We start from the raw sequence: 9,113 nt of genomic DNA, 5'->3' as shown, positions 1-9,113 counted from the left end.
ATAGGTCCTTGGACCTTTTTGTTCAGATCTCAACCTCCACATGCCCCTTGAGTCTGGGCTCCCAGGACTCTACTCTCTTGCTGTCCCCATCATAGCACAGAAAGAGCTCATTATCAAGGTATCCCAGGGCCTGGAACCCCCCTCCAGACCTAGACTCCTCCAGAGACAAGGCCCTGAGATCATAGCAAAGAGTATGGGTTCCTAAGGGAAGAGGAAACAGGTTATCCTCCTAAGAAATTGATGTTTTTCACAGTTAGCTCTTCCTTAAGGGATTGAGATCAGACTATTTTGTACTGATGTATGAGTGTAAGAAACCAAGTGGAGTGTTTTGTTATAGTATAAAAAAGAAAACAAGGTAAGAGAGGGAGAGAGGAAGAGCAAGAGAGAAAATTGGAGGAGAGAGAGATTGAAAGGCATACAGGGAAGAGAGTGACAGTGTGCATTTTGACAGAAATTGAAATAGGAATGACAGATCCCAAGCAGCACACACTGAGTCTCAGTGATGCTATGACTCTAGTGTTGACAGAGCTCCATTCTGAGTGACAAAGATTATCAGCCTTTCTACCATGTGCTAAAGATAAGATGTGAGAAAACCCTCCTTGGACAGCACTATGGAATATTAAACTGTTTTATGCACTGACTAGGATACAGTATGCACATGTTAGCCATATGAAAGGGCATGACTCAATGGTTGGTAATCAAGAGGATTATGGAGGGACTGGAAAGATGTCTCAGTGGTTGGGAGTGCTTTCTGCTCTTGGAGAAGACCACAGTTTGGTTACCAGCATCCACATTAGATGCCTCACAACTGCTGGTAACTCCAGCTCCAGGAGATTCAACACCCTCTTTTGGTCTCCATAGGCACCTGCAAACATGTGCCATACACTCACAAATATACTCATGCCTACCCATGAACAAAAATAAAAATAAATCTTAAAAGTAAAGGCTATGGTCTTCCATTTTTGCATGGATACTAGGGGTTGCAGTAGGGTGGTCAGGCTTGTCCAGCAAGTCCCTTACCTACTGAGCCATCATGCAGGCCAAGAAGTTTATGTTAGTCAGCTTGTCTGCTGCTCAAACAAAACAACTGACACAATCAATATAATAAGAGGTAGAGGCGGGTATATCTCTGTGATTTCCAGGACAGTGACGGCTGAGGCAGATGCAGGTAGATCTCTGTGATTTCCAGGACAGCGATGGCTGCATGAGACCCTGTCTCCAAAAAAAGGCACAATGTGCTGGGAGCATATGACAGAGGACATTTCCCACAATGTAGCATCTAGAATGTGAAAATGAGAAGGAAGGGAGGGTCTGAGGTTACATGTGACCCTCTGTTCTATGACTCAACTTCATTTCACTTAACTCAATACCATAAAGTACTCATGCCTCCCAATAATGCCACAGACTGGAGGTCAGGTTTGCAATACCAAGCCTTTGGATGACATTTGTCTGAACCATAGCAAAAGAGGAAAATCCCAGAAAAATGAATAGAAATTCTAATATTAGAAAAATAAACTATGCATATTAGGAAATTTATGTTACATACGTTAAGAAAATATTACAATATAAAATAATATTTGTAAAAGATTTATAAAAGAACTTATAAAAGAACAAAGGATTTCTCCAGAGTGTTGAAATGAAGAAATAAGACATGGACAGCTGGGCCAGAGCTAAGTGGGAGAACCCTTTTATAGCATGTGTGGGTCTGGTCTCATGACCACAGTGAAAACGGTAAATAGTATATGTAGTGGGTAGCCATTCCAGCTTGGATCTGGAAGTTCCAACCCCCATTGAGACTCTGGCAACTGTCACACCTACAAGGCAGGGCCAGGGGAGGCACCTAGAGAACCGAGAGCTGGATGGGCCAGCGCGCTCTCTGTTCCTGGACCCTGAACGGTGGAGATGGACCTAGCAGAGCTCCAGAGAACACCGGTGGACTGCGATACACCTTCCCCAGACCCCGCGACCTACCTATCCCTTAATTTGTAAGTTACCCACTAAATAAATCTTCCTTTTAACTACGTGGAGTGGCCTTAATAATTAAGGCAGAAACCGGAGCCAGCACTCAGGAAGCAGGCCAGGTAGCAGGGGACTGCCTCTTTCACTGATCTTGGGGCTAAGCTAGGGAACTGAGACCAGACTAGCTGCTCCCTTTTTGGGGAATGGAAGCATGTAGGCATTCCCTGGTTATATGGAACTTTTAAGGTGGGTTTAGGTACCCACCAGCCAGGGATGAGAGGATGGGAGCTACCCAGGCCTTTGGAAATTGCCCCACATGAGCACCAGATATTGGTGAAATTATTAAGGGTCCCAGAACAGAGAGCGCGCTGGCCCATCCAGCTCTTGGATCTCCAAGCCCCTCCCCCAGCCCCGCCTCATAGGTGTGACAGTTGCCAGAGTCTCAATGGGGGTTGGAACTTCCAGATCCAAGCTGGAATGTCTACCCACTACAAGTATATAAGATGAGAATTCTATTGAAGAAATGTATGGCATCTGAACATTGAGATTTGTGATGGGATGTGGATCAGATTAGAGAGAGAAATATTTCTTTATCAAGATCAAATATACTTTCAGGGTGTTTACTATGTGCCCTATGGACTCCAAGTTATAATTGTAAGTCTACATAGTTCATTGGGTGTAGCCAATACATCACTTTAATGGAGGCTATCTCCAACATGTTTAGAGAAAAATAATCATATGGAAACTGACATAGAAATAAAGACAAAATGTCAACAGGTCTTTTGGGTGATTAAAAAATTAGTTCATACCAAGTGGGGTAGCACACAGCTGTCATGTCAGGACTCCAGAGTATGCACAATGAAGAAGTTTAACAGAAGCTAAGTTAGCAGGGGCATCTTGACTTTGGGCTCCTAGAACAGAGTTGGGTAATTTTCCATGGGATTCTCCATCAAGAAAATAAAATTCTAGTTAAACTTGAGATGGCCTCAGTAAGAATGAAAGATTGAGGAATCTGCACTGCTTTACCCTGTCACAAAGGGAAGGGAGAAATGTAATTATATTTAAAATCACAAAAAAAATTAACAGAAAGGAAGCAGCCATTACAGAATTGAGCCACCCCCATCACATGACCAAGAATGTAGAAATACAGGAAGCAGCCAGTGCCATCACATGACCAGGAGTGTGGGATTCACAAAAACAAGCAACCTGATTTCTCTCCCACCCTTCAGTTTTTCCATAAAAACTCTATACAACAAAAACTCTCAGACATTGCATAGTGGTGAATTCTCCTGTACCCTTGGAGACTGAGTCACAGGGTTTGGGGCTGCCAACCTCTCAGATCCTATGGACTCTACTAGAAAACACTTGGACCTAATAAATACATAGTAAAGACAAAAAATCAACAATTAAAGACAATATCCTTCATTTAAGCTAACAGTCCACTCTCTGAGAATAGACTTTGGAAAAAAATATTCCATCCAAAATAACTCCCTTCAAATTAAATATTTAGTAATATATTTAACCAAGGAAATGAAAGATCTCTACAGTGACAACTTAAATATATGGAAAAAAAGAAACACAGAAGCTCTTAGACAATGGAAAATATTCCATGTTTCTAGATAATTAGAGTTAATATTGTGAAAATACCCACATTATCAAAATTAATTGCAGAATTAATGCAATACCTGCCCAAATTCTTATGTCTTATTTTTGAGTCATGTATTTGAATTACTTGGGTGAATTGTTTTCAGAAAAGGAGCGAGTTTTGGAGAATGAACCAAGTTTTTGTTCCATAATGTCTATTTCCACTGTTGTGAAATGTATGTGAGTTCAAGTAGGGGCATCCCTTCCTACTGCCTGATGTAGGAGAAGATTGTTGCCCTGGAGGGTAAGGGGATGGGTGGTTGGGTGAAGTATCTGTGGGGTCTGGTGGATTGAAGCTGACAGGTGGACTGGAGTTGAGAATCAAGTGGCCAGGATAGAAGCCTGATGAGGGTGAGGCATGAGGGGTGAAGACTGAGGAAGTTGCCTGATTCCATTTTGAAGGCAGTAACCATTATGTCATGTTGCTAAAAAAAATAAGTTTCCATTTACTAGAAGAGCCGAGCTTCTGTTTTGGATCTGGCCTCCACCAACCCATGACCTTGACTTGTATTTGAGAGCATCCAAACCTTTCCTAATAAGTGACTATGTGGTGACAGCTGTTGTTTTTGGAGTTTTTCTATACTTCCTCACTGCTCCATTTTCTCATTTCTATAACCTGCTTTGCAATTACTCATGTTTTTACTCCTTAAAAGTGCCCTAAGAAATGGGCTCAATGCTGCTCTTTCCCTAGTCTGATTTAGGAGGCAGTCGCTGGCCAGCTCCGGGGTATACTTCAACAAAAAATAAAATAAAATTTGCTTCAAATTTGGCTCAAAAATGTAGTGGTTTTATTCTCACCCAGTAGGACTCATAGGATGAGGGTTAGTCACAGAGGGGGTTGTAGTTACTGGCAGGGGAGATTACAGGGGAAAAGGGTAGATTAAAAAAACAGGTAAGTGGAGGTGAGTTTGGGTTTGAGTCTAGGTTTTTAGAGACAGACAAGGAGCTAGTGGGCAGAGCAGGAATTGCAGAGGGAGCATTGAGAGGGAAAGGATGCATCAGGTCCAAGGGAAACTCCATTTCCCCCAATGCCAAAAGTCATGAGGGACAAATGGCTATTTCTAGTGCCTATTAGCATATCAAAGAACATGCTGGCCTCCAGGATCTCTCAGTATCGCAAGTATTTGTTACACATTCAAAGTCTGGACTAGCATTCTGGCTAGGCTCATCTTCTCCCCTACCCTAAACTGCCCTGGCTCCTGGGCTTTGCTGCCCAGGCTACTCATTTTCCTTATAACCCTGCTATTCTGTATAGTCTATATCTCTCTTTCTTTCACTCTCTCTGTCCTCTCTGTCTCTATCTATCTCTCTCCCCTTCTATCTGTTTCTCTCCCCGTCTCTCAGCTATCCTGCACTCTCTATGTCATCTCTCTCTCTCTCTCTCTCTCTCTCTCTCTCTCTCTCTCTCTCTCTCTCTCTCTCTCTCTCTCTCTCTCTCTCTCTCTCTCATCCTCTCATGGCCACCAGCCAGTCTGCTGGTTAAGTTCAGTGTACTACTTTCTCTGGTCTGGACTCTTCCAGTTGTTCTCTCTCCTATCCACAAAAGCAAACAAACAAAACACAAACAAAAAACAAACCCTTCCCCTTAACATAACATAGAGCAGTAATGTCACCAGTTAAAACAGGATGGATGTCCTAACACCTGGGTCCTCCCTCTGATGTTTCCTTACCAAAGATCTTGGTAAGCACGGTTCTTTTTCTGCTGCATGGATATAGAAGCTGTTGACTTACAAAGGTGTGGAAACTACACAGGTGCTAAGTAATCATACAGCCAACCTTCCTGGAAAGGGTGGAACACGAAGAGTAATTGTGTGGAGGAGTAACCGTAGGAATGAATACACAGCACAAAATTCATTCAATTGTAGTTCAACACCCCTGTAAATGTGGTTGTTTTATTCCAAAACATACAGGGAGACAGAAGATAAAAAATAAAATGTCAAAACAACATAAAAATCCCGAGAACCAAGCAAGGTCAGTTTTTGGATTACATTTGCTTTATAATGTCTCAGAAGATTAACAGGAAGTTCCTTTCTTCCTTTCTTTCTTTATTTCTTTCTTTCTTCCTTTCTTTCTTTCTTTCCTTCTTCCTTCCTTCTCTTCTTCTTCTTCTTCTTCTTCTTCTTCTTCTTCTTCTTCTTCTTCTTCTTCTCCTTCTTCTTCTTCTTCTCTCTTCCTTCCTTTCTTTTTTCTTGTTTTGATGATACAGTTTTAAAATTCCCTGAAATGGCTCCTATTCCTCTAGTGAAGCCACACATTCCTTCTCTTTCATCACACACAGATTATGAAGCCCACTGTTAAAGCTTTCTGCACTTCATTTGTGGAAGCCATAGGGGACTAAGCCCCAGGATAAAATGTTTTGGACAAAAACAGGCTGTTTGGTTTATTTTGTTTGTTTTTATTTTTCCCTGGATTTTCCTCTGCTGTAGCAGGGGATTTGACAGTGGAGGAAAAGGGCACAGTGGGACCATGGAGGCAGCTTCTGTGCAGACTCCTTGCTCCTGGCCCAGCATCCCCACCATGCCCTGCAGTCCTGCAACTTCAGTATTTCCACATCAGGCTTGTATTTCCACACATCAGGTTTTACCAGCTCAACTTAGATACTAGTTTGGTTAATAAACCATCTCTGTGAGAATAGAGCCACTGCTGTTTGAGAACCGTCCTGTCTGATTAGGTTCTGGCTGGGACACTGACTGGGGTGTGGAGTTTCGTCATCCCACTTCAGATTCAAGTATGCTTTTTCTTGGTCTGTGCTTACTTAACCCCTTTCCTAGGCCAGACAGGCCCTCTGGCTCTGTAACAGGAAAAAGGAGAACAAAAAAACCCAAGATGTTATACACACAGGGTTAAAGTTAAAACCAACCTGGTGACATTCCTTAGAGAGACTTAGAAAATTAACTTTATCCTGCCATCCTCTAATCTTTATCTCTTAAAAACCATGGATCTCTCAACTACCCATTGGCTCAGCTTCCATGAGCTAGGAATATGTTTATGCTGTTATTATTTTGATGTTTTGTTTTAATTTTCATACAGTTTTTGCATGATACAAAACACTAACATACACAAAAAGCTAAGTATGACAGCTGCGGCCTCTGAAGAGACGCTGAGGTCCTAATGCCTCTGGAGGTGATTGCTCCTACTCCATCCAGGACACACATTTCCCACTGGACAGTTGCTTTGAGTAAGAATCATCTATGTCTGTGCCTTTAATTATATATATATTTAATTATATATATATAAACATTTAAAGGATTTCAAAGATTTTCTTTAACTCTACTATCTCTTTACATACAAACTAATAATCAAGTGAATTTTTAAAGGTCCAATACAGGGCTTATTCCCTATTTTCTAAGTTAAACAGCTGCTGTCTTCCTACTTTAAAATAAAAAAAGGGAGATCTACCTATATGACTATTAAATGATATGGTATTAAATAATAGAAATTTTACTAGGAAAAAAGCTAAAAATTATTAATTAAAAATTATTTATTAAATATTACATGTAAGAAATATATGTAAAAGATACAAATTATAAATAAGGATTTATATTTGAATATTAAGATGATATGTTTACAAAATGGATAACTAAAAACTTTTATAAGTTTTTTATAAGTCAAAGAGGTCTGAATAAGTTATTTAAGATATACAGAAATTATGAAAAGACTTAATATATATGAAGTTAAAGTTTCTAAGGCCTAAGATTAACAAGTACATAGGAAAAAAACTGGCTATAATTTGTATCAAATCAAGGTTTATTTTAAAATATCTGACTTTTAAACTATTACATGATAATTAAAAGTATCAGATAACTGATATTCTAGATGTTTCTCATGTAGTATCTGGACTGCCTTCTCTAACCATGCTGGGATATCATCCACCATTCCTACTTGTAGTCGGTGGGTCAGCACAGACACGTCCTCATCTGAGTGACCCATAAGCCTACAGCTTTGGGGTCTGGGAGGGATCTACTGTACAGTTTTTCAAATATTATCAATTCATCTATCATTTGGGTTTTCCAGTCTCTTATTACCCACAGTTTATTCCATTGGATGGACATTTCCCAGCATACAATGAGAATCTGGTGTTCTGGTTTCAAAATGGACTTCTGTCTTGGGTAGTGTGCTCCATGGCTCTAAATAATTCTGTCCTTCTGAGTGAACAACCTAAGGTACTGATCAACTAGTGCTGGGGGTACCCACCTAGACTAGATGAGAATAACTTTCTAGGACCCCTTATTGCCCACATCTATTATAGTGTCTCCAGAGGGTAATGTTCAACTGGACCTTTGGCTGTTAGCCACATCTCTGCACTGAGTGAGTCTCTGTAGGATTTTTGGAGACAATGAACAATTATGACATAGACATCATTTTGTGTTTGAACTCACTGCCTTGTTAACCCTCTGTATATGTTACTAACTAGGAGTTCCTCCATTAAGAGACTGAGGAAGACTTCAAAATGACCTACATCGATTATAGCCCCTCTAAAAGTATCATTACTCCTCTGTACATAAGAGCCTTTGTAATAGGAGATTTTCTGTATCCCAGCCTGCCAGCAGTCAGGACAAATCTCTCCCACTTGTGTCCCCCAAATAAATACACAGAGGCTTATATTAATTTTAACTGCATGGCCATGGCTCAAGCCTTCTTCTAGCTAGCTTTTATATCTTAAATTAGCCCATAACTATTTGTCTATATGTCACCACATGTTCCGTGGCTTTACCTGCATCCATCCTATTATATTTTTCTCCTTAGGTGGCTGGCTGGTGTCTCTCTTGGCCTTCTTCCTATCCCTCCCTTTGAATTTCCTACCTGCCTCTAAGCTGCCTTGCCATAGGCCAAATGGCATTATTTATCAACCAATCAGAGCAACACGTATTTGCAGCATACAGCTTTTTCTTGCTTTCACAACTTTTCTTTATTATGGATCCTGTGTACCTTAATGATATCCAATATGATGTTTTTGGACAACTTATTCTCCTTGGACTATATCAATCTCTTTGTAGAAAAAAATGATTTTAATGTGTAATTTTAATTAGTATTTTTGCATTAGTCATGGCTATAGCATCTGTAGCTACTTCCACAGTGACCCTTATCCAACAAGTGCAAATTGCCCATATTATTGCACAGCTTGCTTATAATATTTCCGTAGCTCCAGCACCACAAGACTGTATAGACATAAAATAAGAAGCTATGTTAATTAAATGTTTTAGAAGCTGTGGTATTGCACCTAGGAGACACAGTACAAACAATGCAACATCAGTTAACTCTACAATGTCCTTCTGGCTTTGCATATGTGTTTGTTACTCTTCCTCCATAGTCTTAGGATTTGGGACACTAAAAATCCTCAACCATCCCTGCTACAAAGATGTACACTCACTGTGCTCTTCCTTGCGTCTTCTTGTAGAGACTTGTTGCCATGGAATACAGCAGCCTGGTGGACTGCCACAATATGCCTTCTGAACTCAGTGCTAACAAAACTTGAGCCATTAGCTTTGGATAAGCATTGGCCATCCTGC

Source organism: Peromyscus leucopus, chromosome 1 (genome assembly GCF_004664715.2).
Source record: "Peromyscus leucopus breed LL Stock chromosome 1, UCI_PerLeu_2.1, whole genome shotgun sequence".
NCBI lineage: Eukaryota > Metazoa > Chordata > Mammalia > Rodentia > Cricetidae > Peromyscus > Peromyscus leucopus.
The sequence above is the reverse complement of the archived record's forward strand: the minus strand, read 5'-3'. Positions refer to the sequence as shown.